At 42.4% G+C, this 21,662-nt stretch overlaps 1 non-coding gene across 1 annotated transcript; it reads right to left on the bottom strand.

Annotated features, from left to right (window-relative positions):
• Positions 1 to 15,724: 15,724 nt before the first annotated feature.
• On the bottom strand, positions 15,725 to 15,792 carry LOC148034039 (small nucleolar RNA SNORD36). The gene has a single exon (XR_015691498.1). It is a non-coding gene; the product is annotated as a small nucleolar RNA SNORD36 (small nucleolar RNA).
• Positions 15,793 to 21,662: the final 5,870 nt, after the last annotated feature.

Raw genomic sequence — 21,662 nt, 5'->3', positions numbered from 1 at the left:
TTTAAAAGGGAGAGACATGTAAATTTTCACATCTTTTGGAACATTAATACATTACTATCTCTTACCTTACCTTCTTGTTCACAGCTTCTATGGCTTTTCTCTATTCTTTCCTATCTTTCTCTCTCCATTTCTAGTATTTCTCTCTCCTCATCATTTCTTTATCTCTCATTTTCTCTTCTTTCTCTCACCTCTCAGTTCTCTCCTTGACATAGAGTAATGGAAGGTCCTAGTTTTAGTGTGACTTTTTGCACAAGGGCAAGTACTCAAAGGGAAGTCATAGCTATATATGTTGAGTCAATTTGGGATTTTTAGATGGCTCATCTTTTCTTTGAAATGGTCATGAGTTGACTTCTACGTTCAATCATTGAGGTTCTCATGGTGTGCTATATGTGCTTGAATGAGCTACCATTTTCTACCTTCTCTTCTATTGCTAATAATTCCTTAATGGTTAAGAGGCACAATGGACTACGAAATGTGGGGACCAAACAACATTCCTCAACTTCCTCCTCTGGAATGAGTCATAGAAGGTTATTTAGTCAATCACCATATTTCTCATTGAGATGTTCTTGCTCTTTCCAAGATATTGGCCATGTTAAGTAATCCTCAAAATTCTCAAGCAACATCTAATTAGATACAAATGCAAGCAAGAAATGTGATTTTATTACTCAATCCCTAAAGGTAGTAATCCGAGAAAATCACAAAAAAATATTTATCTAACACTTTGTTGATTTTTTGTACATTTGGAGCTTTGAAATAAAGAAGAGGGTGGGAACAACCTCTTGGGAAATCCAAGAAATCACTGGATGGAAATATTTCATGGACCGGTTTACCAAGGGGGGGTGAAGAGTAAAGATCAATGGAGGAAGGTGAAGGGAAAATGTACAATGTGAAAAGAAAAGACATGAAATGGATTTGGAGCCATCCAAAGGGCATGTGAGGCTCATAATTTCATGACTTTGGAGCCTTATGATAATTCAACCAAATGGGACCCTTCTTGGAAGCATTAGTGGAAGAAAAATTAGGCACATGATTTTGTAAGATTTTTTAAAAATACTTCCACTCCGATCCAAAAAATATTTTCAACATGAAAGTTGTAGCGTGTGAACTGGAGTTTTGGATGGTATTTTTTTAATAATTTTTTGGAGCTATGAGTCTGGAGATATGGCCAAAATGGTGGATGCCAACTTTTTCCAACTGTGGTGGAGACCACCTCCCAATTTTATACACACCCACACTTTATTCCCAACACTCAATACCTCCATAAAACATCATTCATTAGACTCCCAACCCTTTTCCCTCACTTCTCCTCTCTCTCAAGCTAATAAACCATTAGAATTCCCCTCCTAAATCACCCTCAAACCATCCTTAATTGTAGTAGTGATGTATGAATTCTCACTACTCTCTCTCTATTATTGCTAGATATGATCTTATTTTATGAAGATCCTCTATATTTTTTTTTGGAGAGCTCTTGGACTCAAGCTATGGGGGGGAGAATGGAGACAACTCACCTATGATGGAGCTTGATTAAGTACAAATTGGTCAACAAAACATCTAGATGGAGCTTCCATATTGGTGGAACCGCCTTAATGCAGCTTTGGTGGTGTTAATTCATATTATATCTTAACCTCTTCCCTAAACACCCTCAAGGCCTATATAAAGAGGCATTCTCCTTTGTAATTTGCAAGAAGAGAGAGAGCCAAGAGGCCTTCTTTAGCCCTATTGAGCCTTCCCCATTCTCTCTCATGAGCTTATGCAATTTCTTCCCTTACTATAGCTTATGTATGCTGTACAATGTAATAAGCCCATGATATTGGTGTCCATATTGTGTATATTGGTTATGTCCCGAGGGTTCTCCACCTCTTAAGTTTATTGATTCATTATTTTTTTGTAGTTCTCACTCACTCACTCTCTCTCCCTCTCTTAGTTTTCCTCTCTTCTCCCTCACAATCTCCTCTCCCTCTTGCATAGCGTCCTAGTTCGCTCTTCCATGACTAGATGGTGCCCTTACCTCATTCACTTTGTGGCACAAGGGAGTTTTGTATAGTATAGAGGTTGCCATACCAAATTTCCTTCATCATAAATTGGTGCCCCTGCTGAGGACATTCTCATCCATGCGGGACAATACAACACATGGTGATGCATCCTGTACAACAAGTGCTCCAAGTGGCTCTTCTCCAATGCCTTCACCAACTCTTTTTTAAGCTAGTCAAAGTCCACGACTCCCACAATGGTCTCCCAAGGAAGCCCAAGAAAGGAAGTATGCCTATCGGATGATGGTATGTATGCGGGTAAAAGGTGTTCACCTTAGAAATTCCATTATCTCACAATGGAAAAAATCATGTTGCCATCAATTGCTAGGTTCTCATAATTGTGGTGAGTATTTTACAAACAAAGTGAAGGCCCTTCCGGGAGGTCCTCGTCTCCAAATCATCAAATCCCTCTCTCTCTCTGGCCTAATCCACATTAAAGGAGGACAACTATGCATGAACGGTGTGGAGTTTTGTAGAAGTGCAAAGTATGAAGACTACCTTCAACTGTTGTTAGCTCGAAGGTTGGGTGTGGTTGAAAAGATGGCCATCACACCTTATGAAATATATGTCGCCGAGGATGGACACACTAAGGCAAGAACAACATCGGTGAGAAAATTCTCCGTATAGCAAAGTTGGTGGGTTCCAGAAAGAAACACTCTAGGAAAAATCCTTCATAATTCAAGAAAGTGCATTTTCTCTACTCTCTTAAGTAGTTTCTACTCATGAATAATAATAATGGCCCAAATTTCTACACCTTCCACTCTGTACAAAACATCCAAGTTAATGTATGCATCAGTAGGAAGATTTTCTTCCAGCAGCGTCTTGTCATGTTTTTTGGGGCTGAAAGATTAAGGGAGATTCTTGTATCACCAGAACCTATAATCTTCCCAATACTAGACTACAATGCATCCTTCAATGTACATGTCTTTATCTTATTATAATAGTTTCTCATGAATCACCACGAATTGTATGGACCTATCCGTCCACTTGCTATGCAAACTGTGCATATTATAGCTAGCACAAAGCTTAGATTCCAAGGCATTATTAGAAGCATACTGAGGCCTAGACGTCTTGCTGAAATCAATGCATCTGTGAACCCATTCATCCTTTCCCTCATAAAGTATAACTTAAATCTAGACGTGTTCATCTTTGGGCGCAATGGAAAAAATGCAGTGGATTTTTTGGACAACCTTGAGATGGCCTTCCTTGTCTCTAGGAGGGATGATGAAGCATTAAAGTTGAGGGCTTTTCCTTTGCTGCTCAAGGAAGAAGCTAGAATGTGGTTCCAAACTCTAAATCCGGCCCAAAGAGTTGAATGGGAGGGATAGAAGGCAGCTTTCTTGCAGCAATTTCAACAAACTAACTCAGCTGAAGAGTTATGGCAACGGCTTTTGGCCCTCCATCAAAGTGATCCTTATGGTTATGCAACTTATGAGGAAGGATTTTTGAAGCTTTGGGGGCAATGGTCAGACTCACTGAACCCTAGAGAGAGAGCTCCAAACTGCCTTCAAAAGGATCAATTTATTTTAGGTTTGTATCCCTTGCTCAGGAAGAAGGTAAATGTGAAATTTCCAAACATTTTTGAAGATGCTTTGAGAATCACTAGGGAAAAGAATCGAAAGATTCTCTACCAAGCCCAAGCTAGCCAGACAGTTTTGGGAAATAACATCACAACTATGGAGGCCTTTGAAGTTCCCCCAAATGTATCTAATGCACCAGGCCTTGTTAGAGGTCAAGAAGACATGATCCAACAAATAAACAATCTTACTAATCAACTAGAGGGTTTGAGAGTGAATCTTGTGCAAGGTGCAAGAAGACCTATCGAGGGGAATGGTGGGAATCGACCACAAATGCGGCGACAAGCAAGGGAGATGCGTTACAACTGTGGAGAAAATGGACATGGCATGTACAATTGTCCTCACCCTAGAAGATATGATCACCTTGCCAGAGGTCCTAGACAACAAGTAAGCCCTCCTCGTGCTAGGACTCAAGAGCAAGAGCAGTCATGACCTGCAATTTTACAACCACCTTATGTTCAAGCTGAAACCCCTGCTGTTCAACCAAATGTTAATGTCATAAAAATAGAGAAGGTGGCCAGGGATAGAAGGCTCCAAGAAGAAATAGCGAGAGATAAGATGAAGGTAGATCTAGTAGAGACCATGCCTATCAAGCGGGTACGTGTCCAAACTGAGGCAAGCAAGGAAACAATCAATGAGGCAAGTACATCACGGGCACCTAGAGATGAAGAGAAGAAGAGAAAGACTCGAGCTAGGTCTAAAATTGATATCTTCGACTTCCCTTTGGGATCTCGGACACAACCTTATGATCTGGTAGTAGATGTGAGCTCTTAAGGGCCAAAAATTACTTGGCCACAACTACTTCATGTCTCTCCAAAGCTACGACGACAATGGTAAAAAATAGTAAGCACAAGGGCAAGGCAAGGTAAAATGGTTAGTGCAATCAAGGCATATGGACTCAAAGATATAGTGCGTATAGTGGAGGCTCAAATCAAAGGTCAACAGATTCGAAAAACATATATCGATAGTGGAGCAGAGATTTGTGTCATGACAGAAAAGCTTATGCATCAATTAGGTTTAGAAGTAATTGAATCCTCAACCTTCAAGGCAAAGATGGCCAACAATGATGCGGTCACATGTGTGGGTGTAGTGAAAGTTTTGAGAGTTTCTGTTTTTGGAATCACTGCAGTAGTGGATGTTTATGTGATGCCAGTAAAGGGAGAAGGATATCCCCTCATCTTAGGGAGACCTTGGCTTATGGGCATCGGAGCTAGGCAAGATTGGGCAACAAGAGATCTAGAGTTGAGGCCACGTAAGATGGGTGGCCACGATCAAAAGGTGGTTTACAACTTGAAGAGTGGGCGTCAAGAGAACCTTGAACTAGAAATGTCTGCCGACGAGTGGAGCTCAAGTCGATGTTCCTTATCGGTAGAAGAGGAAGAGAGTTCAAGTGGAGAGAGTAATAGCATTCTCGAAGTTAAGGACGTTACCTTAAAGGAACCTACCTCATCAGAAGGCAACCCAAGAATCCAAGGAGAAAATGTGTGGGATGCTAGCCTAGAGAAGATGATATTCAAGGATATAAAGGATAAAGAAAGGGAGGGTTATGTGAATGTTCTCAAGAAACATGCATCATTGTTTATTTCTGATTATACTCACATTACAGGTGTCACTGCAGTGAAGCATCACATCCAACTCAAAGAAGGAAGGAAACCTATAGTACAAAGATTGAGAAGACTGGGAGTTGTGCAACAGGATGCACTGTTGACAGAGGTGAAGAGACTCTTGAATGCAGGATTCATATACCCAGTGGAAGATTTAGAATGGGTCTCCCCAGTAGTAGTGAGGCCAAAGAAAAATGGTAAGTGGCGAGTATGCATAGATTACAAGCCACTAAATGCTGCAACAAAGAGGGACCACTTCCCTCTCCCATTTCAAGATGAAATCTTGAATGAAGTAGCACGACATGAGTGGTATACGGTGTGTGATGGCTACTCTGGCTACTTCCAGATTCGCATTGCAGAGGAGGATAAAAAGAAGACCACTTTCATCACACCATGGGGCTGTTTTGCCTTTTGGGTCATGCCCTTTGGTCTCACAAATGTGTCAAGATTGTGGGAGAGAAGGAAGGAGTCTCACTTGTAGCTTTCTTGCTTGCACAATGGGGGAATACACACAAGGGTGGAGGCTGAAAACAGTTTTCCTCTTCTTAGTTGTGTAAGCCAAAAGAACTCTCATACAAAGAAATAGAAGAACCCTATATATGGGTCTCAAAACAAACTCAACTAACTAAGGTAGCATACTAATTGAGCCACGAACTAGAGTAGATAAGGATAGCTGTCATGTAGCTATTATTCATGGGCGGTGTACCAATCGCATCTGTAACTGACACGTCGGTGACATAAATGCACAACGGTCACCCTGACATATCACGAGTGGAGCTCGATATCTCAACACTCCCCCTCGAGCTCAATCCTAATTCCTGTATACCAAGCAGGTCTCTGAACTTGCGCAGCTTCTCTGCGCCCAATGCCTTTGTAAATATGTCAGCTACCTGATCCTCTGTGCTGACATAAACTAGATCAATAAGACCTTTTAAAACCCTCTCCCGCACATAGTGATAATGCACCTCAATGTGCTTTGTTCTAGCATGATAGACTGGGTTATTTACCAAGTGTATACTACTCATGTTGTCACAATAAATGACAACTGGCCCATCTGTAGGCTGATGCATATTATAAAGTAGCTTATGCAACCAAGCTACCTCACATGCAGCCATTGCTGCACCCCTGTACTCAGCCTCTGTGCTCGACAAGGCAACTGTAGGCTGTTTCTTGCTGCTCCAAGTGACTGCAGCACTCCCAAAAGAGAACACATATCCACTTGTAGATCGTCTATCAGAAATACTACCAGCCCAATCAGCATCAGTATATCCATGCAACTGTATCTGAACCCCAGTCTCATAAAGTAGTCCATACTGCAATGTGGACTTTACATACCTGAGTATGCGTCTAGCCGCATCCAAATGCAGTTTCCTTGGAGCCTGCATAAACTGACTTACCAATCCAATAGCATAGCTCAAATCTGGCCTAGTAATTGTCATATAAATCAAACTTCCTACTATGCGTCTATACATAGTAGGGTCTTCCAGAAGCTCATCTGCATCTGCGCTCAGCTTCACATTCTGCTCCAAAGGAACTGAAATAAGCTTATAGCCTGTCATCCCATATTTGGATAGCATGTCCAATCCATACTACCTCTGCAAGAGCTGTATCCCACTTGGTGATCTAATTACCTCAATGCCCAAGAAAGAACGCAGCTCTCCCAAATCCTTCATCTCAAACTTCTGCTTCAATAGCATTTTCACATGAAGGATATCTTCATCACTGTCACCTGTCATAATCAAATCATCAATATAAATGACAAGTAGCATAATACCTTTCTCTGTTTTTCTCACATAAAGTGAGATGTTTGCTTTGGAAATCTGAAAGCCAATAGTGACAAGATATTGTCCTATCTTGTCAGACCATGCTCTAGGTGCTTGCTTCAAGCCATACAATGCTTTCTTCAACCTGCAAACAAACTCAGGATGATGAGCATGCACATAACCTGGTGGCTGCTCCATATAGACCTCTTTTTGCAAATCACCATGCAAGAAGGCATTCTTTACATCCATCTGATATAAAGACCATCCCTTTGAAGCAGCCGTAGCAATGGCTGCTCTTACGGTGCCATCCTTGCAATCGGACTGAATGTTTCTTCATAATCAATGCCATATGTTTGTGCATACCCCTTGACTACTAATCTTGCCTTGTATCTGTTCACAGAACCATCTGCATTGTGTTTCACCTTATAAACCCACTTACAGCCAATTGCATTCTTACCTTTAGGCAAAGGTACCAATTCCCATGTAGCATTTGCTTCCAAGGCATCCATTTCTTCATCCATGGCTTTCTCCCATTTTTCTTTTCCCATGGCTTGCTCAAAAGAAGTGGGTTCTAGTTCCTGTATCACTTTGACCATATAGGCATAGTGAATGGGTGTAAATCCATCATATTTCAACCTATCCACAGGATACCTAGCTCTGGTAGATCTATGCAAAGTAGGTTCACTCCCAGGTGCTCTCAAAACATCTCTGGTCTTCCTTACTCCAGGTGTAACAATAGAAGGAATTGCCAACTCATCATCAATGCTCTGTTCTGAGCCACTGGATTCACCATCCACATAAGAGTGACATGTATTCACATCAAACATGGGCTGATCTACCTTCTCTTTTCCTTTTCGTGATACCTGCATACCACTATCTACATTGCTTTGAGAAGAATCTCCTGATCTCAATCTGCCTGTCCATGGCAAAGAATGTGAACCACTGCTAGAGGATGCTCCAGGTCCACTAATATTTTGTGACTGCTACTGTGAATTCTGTGCAGCATTACCACTTTGTGCATCTACATCATCAATCGCATTTACTGGTTTATACCAGCTACTCATCTCATAAAAAACAACATCTCTGATCACTGTAAACTTACGAGTAGAAGGGTTATAGCATCTATACCCTTTTTGCTGCAAAGAATAACCAATAAAGATGCACTTCTCAGCTTTTGGGTCCAACTTGGATCTCAACTTATCTGGCACATGAACATAGGCAATGCAACCAAAAATTTTCAAATGAGAAATATCTGGTTTCCTACCAGTATACCTCTCCTTTGGAGTCATCCCATGTATTGCTGCAGTGGGAGTCCTGCTCATTATATAGACTGCTGTAGCAACTGCTTCAGCCCAGTAAAAATCTGGCAAGTCTTTTTCGTTGCGCATGGCACGAGATACCTCTCCAATATGCCTGTTTTTCCTTTCTGCAATTCCATTTTGTTGTGGGGTATGACTGCATGAATATTGCTGCTTTATGCCATGCTCTTGTAGGAACCTTGCAAACTCATTTGAGAGGTACTCTCCCCCTCCATCTAACCTTAGGTATTTTATTTGCAGGCCTATTTCTTTTTCAACCATAGCTTTAAGAGTTTCGAAATGCCCAAAAAATTCACTTTTCTTTTTTATAAAATACACCCAAACTTTTCTGCTATAGTCATCAATAAAAGTGACAAAATAGTAACAGCCTCCAAGAGATGTAACTTTAGTAGTCCACACATCAGAGTGGATTAATTCCAATGGCTTCTTACTCTCTTGAACATGTCTAAGAAATGGTTTCCTTGCCTGTTTTCCAAACTGACAGGCTTCACATACCTTATGCATTTCTGCAACCTTGAATTTAGGTAAACCTGCAACAATATTTTGGGCATGTATTGATTTAAGTCGCTGTACATTAACATGACCAATGCGTTTATGCCAGATATCAATATCTGCAGCTACATCGGTCACATGTGCAAACATTGCTGCACTCAATTCAGACATGTCAGCATCCAACGTAAACATTCTACCCTTCTTCTTTCCTTTTGCTATCAAGCGAGCTTTATTTTTCATATCCTCAACAAAGCATCCATGAGGATTAAATCTGACCTGCAAGCCCTGCTCAACCATTTGACCAACAGAAACCATTTTCTTGGTGATATTTGGGACATGAAATACATAGGACAGGTATTTCTTTTTCCCATCCTGCATAGACAAAGGAATTTTTCCAATTTGCACAATAGGATGTGCAGTATCATCACCAATCTCCACAAATCCTGGTTTTTCCATTTTCCTTGCATCCTCCATCCATTCTGCATGACCTGTCATGTGGTTTGATGCACTTGAGTCAACATACCACACATCGTTGCTTTCTTCTGCACTTGTCACAGAATTGTTCATGTGCTACACCATAAACAAATGCTCATTTCTGTCATCACCTTGTCTACTAGAAGATGCATAATTTTCTTGTTGCAATTTTTCATTCATGATGTCATTCTGCTTTTTATAGTAGTCTTTAGCCATATGACCCATTTTACCACAGTAGTAGCATTCAACATTGCTGTTTGCATTTTGGCCTCTTTGCCATCCACCACGACCTCTTTGGCTCCCCCTGCCTCTAGAGTTACCATGTTCTCCTCCATAGGACTGGTTTTCTTGAGTTTGCTGCATATTCTGATTTCTACCACGGCCTCCAAATCAGCCTCCTCTACCTCTGCCTCTACCTCTTCCAGCATTTGAGTAGAAGTCAGTTTCTTTTGAAGTTCCTCCTGAAGAAGGTGCACCACCATTTCTTTGCTCCTCAGAAATTAGAAGAGCAATCAACTCCTCAAAATCAGGATATCTTTCACGGACGGAAATGGATGTTCGGAACTGCGCATAATCCTTTCCTAGACCATTCAAGGTCACAAAAAGTAAATCATCATCTTCCACTGGCGACCCAATGGAAGCAAGTGCATCTGCAATCTTCTTCACCTTCATGTGGTAGTCATTAATGCTCATATTTTCTCTTCGCACATTATGCAACTCTTGCTTGAGCTGCATTTTCCTAGCTTGCGTATTTGTGCTATATATTTTTGACAAAGTATCCCATGCCTCCTTTGGCGTATTTGCATCCTGAATATGCACAATCATAGAGTCTGAAATGCTGATAGATAGCCAGTACATAACTTTCCTGGCTCTCTCATGCCATGCTTTAAATGCCTGCATTTGCTGTTGATTGGGAATATCGGGAAGAACTGGTTCTTCTTCAGTTCCTGCAACAAATTCCCAATATCCTTTTCCCATAAGGAAATTCGTCATTCTAAACTTCCATGCTTGGAAGTTGTTCTTGTCAAGCTTTTCAGTGACAATCTGTGAGAGAGAATCAAACGCCATTACAAAACACTACAAAAAATTCTGTCACTGCAAAGAACACAACTTCAGCCTCACAAGGGCAAATTTGCAAAACTGACGAAAGTGGTATTTGACCACACAGTCACTTCCTAGTGACGATTTTGCATCAACAAGCAACAAGGATGATTCTGTAACTCCCAATGTCTCTGCGCACAGGCATACGATGCAATTTCTACAATAACTTTTTACCAACCTGTAGAACAGTGGTTGCACAGCATAAAACTGGGCCTTTTCTTGAGTGCGTGCAGAAAACTTCCGCCTCCAAAACAGGCCCTGAAATGGCCTCAAATAAAAAAAACAGGTCGCCAAGGACTAAAGCCCTGTCCCACAGCATATACTGCCCTCTTGCTTCACCGCGAAGGGCGTCTCAACCTGAGACAATGCACTCTTGCAATTTCCGGCTGTGCTGCCTGCAGAGATCTGCTTCCAAAACAGAAAATGAAAGCAACATTGCTCCTCTTACCAGAACACCGCGAGCTTGGCTTGCTTTCTTGAGCTCCTTACCACGAACAAGGCTCTGATACCATGTCAAGATTGTGGGAGAGAAGGAAGGAGTCTCACTTGTAGCTTTCTTGCTTGCACAATGGGGGAATACACACAAGGGTGGAGGCTGAAAACAGTTTTCCTCTTCTTAGTTGTGTAAGCCAAAAGAACTCTCATACAAAGAAATAGAAGAACCCTATATATGGGTCTCAAAACAAACTCAACTAACTAAGGTGGCATACTAATTGAGTCACGAACTAGAGTAGATAAGGATAGCTATCATGTAGCTATTTTTCATGGGCGGTGTACCAACCGCATCTATAACACGTCGGTGACATAAATGCACAATGGTCACCCTGGCATATCACGAGTGGAGCTCGATATCTCAACAAAATGCCCCATCAATCTTTCAACGATTCATGAATATGGTATTCCAACCTTACTTTGGTAAGTCCATAAGGGTTTTCATAGATGACTTTTGTATTTACAGCTCAAGGAACATACATCTACGCAAGGTTGATGAAGGATTTACTCGCTTAGCTAGGTTGGGTGGACAACTAAATAAGGATAAATGTCACATTGGGGAAAGCAAGGTTACACTACTAGGGCATGTAGTGTCAATTGAAGGAATTGAGGTATATCCAAAAAAGGTAGAAACATTGCTAGCTCTACCTTCCCCAACCTTCATCAAACAATTAGTCTCCTTCTTACAAAAGCTAAGATATTTGGGTAGATTTATACACTTACTCTCTCAGGCCATATATCCCCTGCAGCACAACTGACATGCCAAGAAACACTTGTATGGAGTGAACAAAGTGAAGGACATTTTAAGGAGATAAAGAAAATGTTGGGGTCACTTCCTATAATCCTCCAGCCTTGTTGGGAAGAAACATTCTTTGTAAACCCTAGTGTGGGAGAAGAGGCCATTGGTACTGCTCTCCTACAAAAAGATCCAAAAACATCCTGCATGAGGCCTGTATATTTTGCCAGCTACCTCATAAAAGCCTCAGAGAAGGCGTACATCTTCATGGAACAACTAGTGTTGGCCCTCATATTTGCAATAACCAAATTTCGGCCATATTTGCTTCCAAAGAGGTTTGTGATCATCACTGTGGAGGATATGTTTCCCTATGCACTACAACATATGGAAATCTCTGACAAAATAGAAAAGTGGGTGGTCCGACTTCAAGAGTTTGATTATACAGTGCAGGTTGAAAAAAACTCGGGCATGCTTGGTTGATATTTTGACAAACAGGTACTATGAGAAAAATCTCATGGTGAAAAGAAAGAATCTTCCACCACCCCCATCCATCAAAACTCTTGTAGATGCTTATAGCCTCTACTTTGATGGTGTATACAAGAGAACTAAGAATAAGGCAACCGCAGGCATCGTTGTTTTCTCTCCTTTAGGAGAGAAAATCTATGGTGAAGGAATCATCTTGGAAGGTGTCCACTCTAACAATGAGGCAGAATATCAAGCTTTAATTCATGGTCTTTGTTGGTGTCTTAGTAATTCAATCGAGAGGTTGAATGCTTTTGGAGACTCCATGCTATTGGTAAGGCAGATGCAAGATACATGGGCATGCAAAAATACAAACCTCTCTAGTAAAATGAGAGAGGCAAAATCTCTTATGAGAAGATTTAGCGAGGCACAAGTACATCATGTGCCAAGAGACCAGAACAAAGATGTCGACCATCTAGCATCATCAAAGCTGAATGAGTCAATGGTGGGAGCAGTGGCTATCAAACCCCCACTTCGACAAGGAAAGGAAGACTTAGAAGATATTCTACATCTCTTAGAGTAAGGAGAAGCTCCCAAACACTTGACTAAGGGAGAAAGATAGTGGCTAGCTCAGAAGGCTACAAGATATCGCATGGTAAATGATAGTTTGTATTGTCTTGGTAAGGATGGTGTGCTTAGGAAAGTGCCTTCAAAATGGGAAATTGAAGAAATCTTAAAATCTTGCCATGATGATGTGCGTGGAGGCCACTTTGCACACGACATGACAAGTAGAAATGTTCTACAAGCCGGCTTTACTTGGCCCGAGATGTCAAATATTGGTGTCAAACATGTGAAGAATGTCAGAAATCAGGACCATGATGGCTCATAACAGAACCCCAAACCCCAATCAAGGTCTATGGACCCTTTGAGAAGTGGGGAATTGATGCCATATGGCCTCTACCACGCACTCCATCAGGAAAAGAGTATATTATCATGGGGGTAGATTACATAACTAGATGGGCCGAGGCTATGCCAACTAGAAGAATCACTGCTAAGGAAGTGAGTAAATTCATCTTTGACCACATTTGTTGTAGGTTTGGTACCCCTCTTGAAATACTATCAGATAGAGGACCAGGGTTTAGAGCTAATGTGGTGGGTGAACTCATGCAAAAGCTAAATATTCAACGACGATACTCTACCCCTTACTACCCTTAATGAAATGGATTGGTGGAAAAGGTAAATGGAATGATTTGTAAAATCATCAGCAAACAGGTACATTCAAGGCCCCGGGATTGGGACAAGCACCTTAGTGGAGCTCTATGGGCTTACAGAACCTCCTTCAAAACCATGTTAGGATTCACACCTTTTCATCTAGTTTATGGACAAGAGGCTCTTTTGCCTATTGAGGTGAAATTAGCTAGCCTTTGGGTATTAGGTGGCACAATAGGCTCTCAAAAGGAGAAGTTACATCAAAGATTATTGGACCTAGAGAGGCTACAATTGGATCGTGAAGAAGCCATCAACCACTACTCCCAGGAAGCTGAGAAGCATAGAGAAAAGTTCAACAAGAAGCTAACAGATAAAAACATCAAGGAGGGATCTTTAGTGCTTCGATATGACAATTGCTTTGATAAAAGAAAGGATGGCAAGTTTCTCTACCGATGGGAGGGACCGTTTTGGGTCACAAAAAAATTCAACAATGGCTCCTACAAACTTCAAGATATTGAGGGAAAAGTGCACAAGACTAGGGTAAATGGATGGCGCTTAAAACCCTATCACATTAGGGTGGGGTCAGCTCAATATACCAAAGAGTATCTAGAGGCATAAATACCTCTAGCCAAGTTGGGAGGGGGCTATATGATCCGAGAAAATCACAAAAAAATATTTGTCTAACACTTTGTTGATTTTTTGTACATTTGGAGCTTTGAAATAAAGAAGAGGGTGGGAACAACCTCTTGGAAAATCTAAGAAATCATTGGATGTAAATATTTCATAGACTGGTTTACCAAGGGGGGGTGAAGAGTAAAGATCAATGGAGGAAGATGAAGGAAAAATGTATAATGTGAAAAGAAAAGATATGAAATGGATTTGGAGCCATCCAAAGGGCATGTGAGGCTCATAATGTCATAACTTTGGAGCCTTATGATAATTCAACCAAATGGGACCCTTCTTGGAAGCATTAGTGGAAGAAAAATCAGGCACATGATTTTATAAGATTTTTAAAAAATACTTCCACTCCAATCCAAAAAAACTTTTCAACATGAAAGTTGCAGCGCGTGAGCTGGAGTTTTGGATGGTATTTTTTTAATAATTTTTTGGAGCTATGAGTCAGGAGATATGGCCAAAATGGTGGATGCCAACTTTTTCCAACTGTGGTGGAGACCACCTCCCAATTTTATACACACCCACACTTTATTTCCCACACTTAACACCTCCATAAAACATCATTCATTAGACTCCCAACCCTTTCGCCTCACTTCTCCTCTCTCTCAAGCTAATAAACCATTAGAATTCCCCTTGGAGCCCCGAGAGGAACACCAAGGAAAAGGGAATTCTCTTGCAAGAAAATCTATCTTGTAACATCAACAAGCTTGTTTATCATGTTTCATATGATCACAATGAAGAAAAGAACACCAGGCACAACAAATCTTCATACAGCATCATGTAGATCTCCCACGGTTTTTAATAGAATCAATCATATTCTTCAACATCTTCACAAAATCCATCAATAGAACAAAGAAAGCAAAAGAATACACCATCTTTGAATGGAAAAACATCACATAGTATTCATCTTCAATATCTTCATAGTCTTCTCTCTCAATCTCTCATATACAATCACTCTATTTGAGTAGAATTGGCTATCTCTGACTCTCTCTCTCTCACTCTATCAATAATACATCATATCCTCACTACAATCTCTCAAAATCACTCTCAATAATCACTCTTAGGTCGTGGATACCCCTCCCAAGAGGTATGTCTGATATGAAGAGTCACCAGAGTCACTACAGTGTCTCTTCACAGCTCACTACTATCACTTCACTCTAGTCCTCTCTTGAGTCTTCAGCAGCTACTTCTTCCACTTCCTCCAGCTCTTTTGCACTTGTATTCACCTCTTTCCAAGGCTAGAAATCTTTCCCAAAGTCACACATACACTCCACAGAACACTTACAGAAGCATACAGAACAGTCTACAGAACAGTACCAGAACAGAGACAGTACAGAACAGAAACAGAACAGAAGCAGAACAGAAGCAGAAGCTCTACAGAAGACCTACAGAAGGTTATCAAAACCACATGACTCATTCTCAAACCATTCCAAACTCTCACAAACCATTCAATAAACTTTCACCATATCTCATTCTTCATCAATCAATACTCCTTCCCTCCTTACAGAAGACAATCAGAACAAAACAGAACAAAACAGAAGGTATACAGAACCAATCAGAACCTATCAGAACATCACAGAACCATCAACAAACATCATGAACTTCCAAAACACAATCAATATCATCCAAAACACTCTCAAACCACTTCTAAATCAATCAATCATCCCATAAAATCAACCATTTAGCTCTCAAAAATAACAAAAATCAGCCAAAAAACAAGTCATTTCAACACTCAACATATCCCCACACTTAATAAGGAAGCGTCCTCGCGACCCAGGAAAAAGGGAATACAAGTTCAGGGAAAAGCTCAACTTTGATCTTCAATATCTTTTCAAAAAGAATCCATCCACCACGACCCCATCTTATAACCTGTTTCTGATATAAAAATACAAAGAAAGGAAAACCCTTTTGAAATTAACACCTCTTATCAAACTAAAAATCATCACAAATTTGTAAAGGATATAAGAGTTTGCTTCTTCGTCATCTGCATCAGCTTCAACTCTCCATCCACGACCCCATCTCTACAAATCTCCAAAACATAGCTCGTACACGAAATCCAATAGGAAACCACCACGTTCGTTTGACATACATGAACTCACAACACAAACACTAATACACAACACAACCATCTGAATGACTTCTTCAAAAAGAGAGTTGTTCATTAAAAGCTTTCACCATACATTGGAAAGGTATCAATGAAGATGATCCCTCTTAAAAGATTGATGTTGTCGGAATCGATCCATAGATAAGGATTCATCTACAAAGTTTTTAGGAGGATTTTGAAAAAATTGGAGACAGCACATCCTTTCCAACAGGACCAGGTATCTGCTAGGTAAACAGAGGGCATGAAAATACAGTATCTCTAGCTGTTGGGAATCAATGCTAACATTGACATTCATGCACAACTTTGGAATAGGCTTTGAATCAGTATGAGAGTGCCTATGCATATACGCCAGGTACCAAGCAAAGTGAGCAGTTAATCTCACTGAGGGATCTGCAGACTGTGAATATTGTTGGGCAAAATGAACATAGTTTTGATAAGCTTGACTTGAAGCTGTCCATTCTCCTGGAATTACTGGCCAATTAATCTGCGGTCCTGTAAGGCAATCATCCAAACTCCATCCCCTTCTTCTGAAAATCTGATTATCAAAACCGTCACAGTCACTAACCAACTGAGGTGGTTGAGATATGGAAGTGTGAGGAGAGGGTAGTGGAATAAGGGAAAGTGGATGTAGGGAAGGATAGGAAAAATCATAAAAGGAAGAAAAGGTTAAAGAAGGAGTGGCAGAAATTTGTAAGGAATCACTAAGGAAAGGTGTTAATTGATAAATAGGAAATGTAGAGGGAACATTTATGAGGGGTGAAGGACAGGGTGGAGAAGGGGAAAATACCCTATCCTCAATAAAGGAACAGTAAGTGAAAATAGGAATTTGAGGGAAATTGGAAGGTTGGAAAAGAAGTGGTAAAATTACTGTGGAATTAGATTGACAAAGGGAAAAATATATAGCATAGCGGTGAGCCAATTGTTGGTAATAGAGGAGGGTAGGAACAGAAGGTCCTAAGAGAGATCGTCTATGATAGGCATCAAAGAAGGTAGCATCAAATGGATTATGTTTGGAAAGATAGGTTAAGAGATCCATCCTCAGTTGATTAGTACTCTGGGTAAAGGTAGGAGCAGTGTTTTGTCTTTGATTTAGGACCACCGAATCAATCATGGGATGCCACGAAGTATCCTGACAATCAGCTACTTTGGAGGAATAACTTTGAAACATATCAGCTATGCGCAGCTCCAAATGATTGACATATAGAACAACCTGTAAGACCACATCCCCCACATACCATGCCATATCTACCTCATCTGGAATTAACAAATCTCCTCGGAGATACATGTATGATATCAACATGGTGTCTGGCGTGACAGAATCTTCAAAGACCATTCTGACTACCTCTGTCAACAACTCAGCAGACCAAGCCCCACTCCAGCCATCCTCTAGAAAAGGTAAATCCATCGTGGAAAGCTTCATGTAGAAGACCAACTTCTGTAAGTGGTAGTGGACAAAGAAAGAATGATTTGGTAAGACATATCCCTGAAACTGCTCAAAGGTAGACCATAACAAGTCCATTCTGGACTGCAATCTTTCCACTTTGTCTTGGAATAGAGGGCACAAAGTAGCCTGTCTCTGTAGGGCAGCCAAGTCCTGCTGTGAAAGAGAAGGAATTAATGGAACAGGAGGGCTTGGAGGAACAGAGCGGGACTTTGCAAGCTGATCTTGCAACTGTTGGATTTGGGAGGCTTGGTTGGCCACTGTGTCATTAGCCATCTGTAAAACTGAAAGCTTGTCATCTAAGAGAACTTGGAATTCTGTCGCTTCGCTGGACATCCTCTCCTTCTTTGCTGAAAGGCTAGTAACCTGTGACTGAGCCTCGAATAACTGGGTCTTCAATGAAGAAATCTCATCGCTTTGAGTGGCAACCAGTTGGGTTTGCTGTTCCATTTGCTAGGGTATCCTTAGCAGAAGCTAACTCAGATGTTGCCTTATGCAACTGGTCTTTGGACTGCATGAGCTCCTCATAGAAAGATGCGTACAGCTGTTGAACACAGGCTGTCACTGACAACTCAATGGAACTTTGAATATCCTTGCAGAGGAAAGGAATGGCATCTCCTGAAACGAGACTGTTCAGGGAGGGAACTGAGATCTCCAAAGATTCTTCTCGATGTGCTCTGAACAGGTTATTGCAAGTGAGATACCCAGGGAGTTCACTGCCAGAAGTAGCAGGGATAGACACTGAGGAAAGTACAGAAGGGGCTTTATCCGCTACCCTCTTCAAGCGTTTACGGGCGGCCGGGACGACTTCACGGCGGCGACGGTGGCAGAGGAGGGGGAGGCGGGCAGAGGCGACGTGGGCGGGCGCCACGGGAGCGTGGGCGGCGCTGCGATTGCGGCGGGGCAGGTGGTCGAAGGCGAGGGAGGTGCGACGGCGGCGGGCCACAGGCCACAGGGCGGCGGGCCACAGGGCCAGGAGGTGCGGGCGGCGGCGCAGGTGCTCTCGACAGGGCGAGGAGGAGGCAAGGGAGGAGGGGAGAAAGAGGAGGAGGAGGGGAAAGGAGGGGAAGATGAGAGGGAGAGGAGCAGAGAAGGAGGAGGGGAGGGTGAAGGAAATGGAGGAGAAGGAGGAGAAGAGATGGAGGGAGGGAAAGAACGCAGAGGGAGAGGATGACGGTTGGGGGACGGGGAGAGAGAAAGGAGGGTAGAGGGAGATAGGGGAGGGTGGACATGGGCAAGGGGAGGATGGGCAGGGTGGGCGGGCAGGGGTAAGGGAGGATGGACATGGACAAGGGCAAGGGGAGGATGGGCAGGGTCAAGAGGGGGCGTATCCCCGTCCCGCGCACGGGCGCGGGGCGGGGTTAAAAAAATTTGCCGTGACGGGATTGAAATGGAACCAGGATGACGGTATGGGTTAGGCGGACACGATGGGGACGCGTGGAGACACGTAAAATCGAAAAAGGGCGCGTTCATGTGCAAAACGGGCGCGCGAATACACGTAAAAATAAAGAAAAATTAATAACTCCCAATCCGGACGTCAAAACGAAATAGCGTAAAAACAAAAAGTGGGCAGGACGACAGGGGGAAAACAAGGAAAATATGGGACGGGGGTTCCGGGAGGGGTAAAGGGCGGTCACGTGCAAAAAACACAAAAAACGAACCAAAAACGCAATTTAAAAATTAATATCGAAAGATCCGTGCATCCGAATGAGGTACAGAAAAAAGGAAAACTGGGCAAAAAGATGTGCTCGACAATCCGATCACATCAAAACATAATTCCGATGGAGATAAGACGCGTTCTCATGGGAAAAACCCAAAAAACAACCCTGAAATGGGATCGAAAATTAATATCGGACAAACCATTCACCGGAATGACATGCAGTAAGAAGGAAAAATGTCCGCAGGAAGGGGTGGCACAGGGTTATCATTAAAACACAGTTCCGGCGGAAATAGGAGGGGTTTACATGTGAAAAAATCCAAAAATACTCCCGAAAACTCATTTAAAATTTAATAAGTAAAAATCCAGAAGTCGAAAAAGGGTGGAGGAAAAAGGAAAAAGGTAGGGGAAGACACAGAGGACACGGCTGTCAAATCAAATTGGAATTCCGATGCAAACAGGGCAGGTTCACATGGAAAAATGTCAAAAATATACACGAAAAAGTCTTAAAAAACCAGAAAAGTAATAACGGACAAACCATGTATCGAAATGATGCGGAATAAAAAGGAAAAATGGCAGGGGAATAGTGGTGGTCAGGGCTATGACGTCAGAGCATGGTTCCGAAGCAAGAAAAGCGCGTTCACATGGAAAACTAACTAAATTGCGCAAAATGCTTCAAAAATTAATAACTCAAAAACCGTGCACTGGAACAGGGGTAGGTAAAAAGGAAAACTGATCAGTTCAATGGGGGGAACAGGGCTATGAGGTTGGATGAGGACTTTGGTGAACGTAGGGTGCATTCACATGGAAGGACCTCAAAATCAAGGAATGAAGGAAAACTGCAAGGGAACAGCCCCAAGGGTGGGTGGAACATAACCGGAAGGGTGGAAAGGGATCCCATTAGGGTAAAAGCAAGGTAAGGCATACATGCATGAGCAGGGTAAGGCATATGCAAAGGATATGCAATGTAGACGCGCAGGGACGCGTCCCCACACTTAAAACCTTAACGGATAGGGTTAACCGAGCAACAGGGACCTAGGACCACACCATAGACCATCCACTAACTTCCCCACACTTAAGACATGACCGGCATGAAGAAACCAAAGTGTAGGGTTAGAAAAACTTGGCCCGTTTCGTCAAGAATCAAGGTTGAGTATCGATGGCACGTCCAGTGTTGTTGTCGGCGCTGGAGGGACCAAGGCATCTTCACAGCACACGTTCGTCATGGCAGGGACCACGCCGCAGCACCCAGGGAGGTAGCTGATGGAAGGAATCGCAGGAAATTCGTCGATGATGAGGGATATTGCACTCAACTCACAATCACTCAATTGAAATGAAAGAACAGTCACTCGCCCCATGACTAATATCACTCGAGGAAGCATGATTAAAACCCATATCTCATACCCGGTTGAGGAATCGTCAAAGGGGAATTGGTGCAGAAGGAGTATTTTAGGGTGCACAGTTGATGGTGCATTAGTGCGTCCAACCCGTCTGGCATAAGTGCAAGGAGGAAGGCAAGGGAGCCTTACAGTGCAGTGTACAGAACAGGGTGATGTGTCTTGTGTTGACGGTAAAGACCCATCCTGTGGGTGCACAGGGAAACGGGAACATACCTGACTCCAAGTGTCGTAACGTCCCTCAATCTCACCTCTCGGTAAATGATTGAAGAAACTCCGGTCACACTCAACCCACCCTCTGTCTCATGCTCTGTTGATAGATACAGGAGGGCAGCCTTTTCGTGAAACCCATTGATGTAATCCTCACAGTCGCTTGTGCAAAGATTGTATGCCTTGTGCGCATTTGATGGTGCAACAGTGCATCCCGCCTTGTGCCGGCATACGTGCAAGAAGGAAGGCAAGGGAGCCTTATGGTGCAGTGCACAGAAACAAATTGTGCTTCGTGCATTGAGAGGCCCATCCCGTGAGTGCAACACTTCATTCACACTTCTCACCTCTCATTCGATTTGAAGGGAAAAGACTGGTCTCTCGACCCACCCTCTGTCTCACTCTCTGTTGATAATTACAGAGGGCAACCCATACTCACTTCCCCATCCGGTTAGGATGAAAGCTTACATCACTCAAGGGGTTGTCGATGAAGATCGCGTCATCAGTTGTTGAAGAGGCGTACCCAGGGAGGTAGCCATCAAATCGAACATTGTGTTGGATAGGAACATGTCGTCTGCTAGAGGACAGTTAGTCGCTTTGCAAAGAGACCCAGGACACAGCGTACCAAGGGAGGCAGCGTCGAAATTGGATCCTAGGGATATCAATCAATGAATCCACTTTCTGAACTGCTGGGTGTTACCACCTTTTCCACAGCCAGCTTCTCGCCCAAGAGTGTTTATCACCTTTTCTTGGAACGAGGCCTGCTATGACAGGGAATTGCTTCCTTTTCTCTCATAACAGATTTGTTTGTTTGTTTTTTTTTTCTTTTTCTTCTTTGTTTTTTTTTCTTTTTCTTATTTTCCCCTATTCCCGAGGGTGTTTCCACCTTTTCTCGAAGAAGAGGTCGGCATGACAGGGACCT

This window comes from Lygodium microphyllum, chromosome 7 (genome assembly GCF_053477565.2).
Source record: "Lygodium microphyllum isolate KBCC chromosome 7, Lygodium_microphyllum_v1.1.10, whole genome shotgun sequence".
Taxonomy (NCBI): domain Eukaryota; kingdom Viridiplantae; phylum Streptophyta; class Polypodiopsida; order Schizaeales; family Lygodiaceae; genus Lygodium; species Lygodium microphyllum.
Note: the sequence above shows the minus strand (reverse complement) of the source record. Positions and strands in the feature narration are given on the sequence as shown.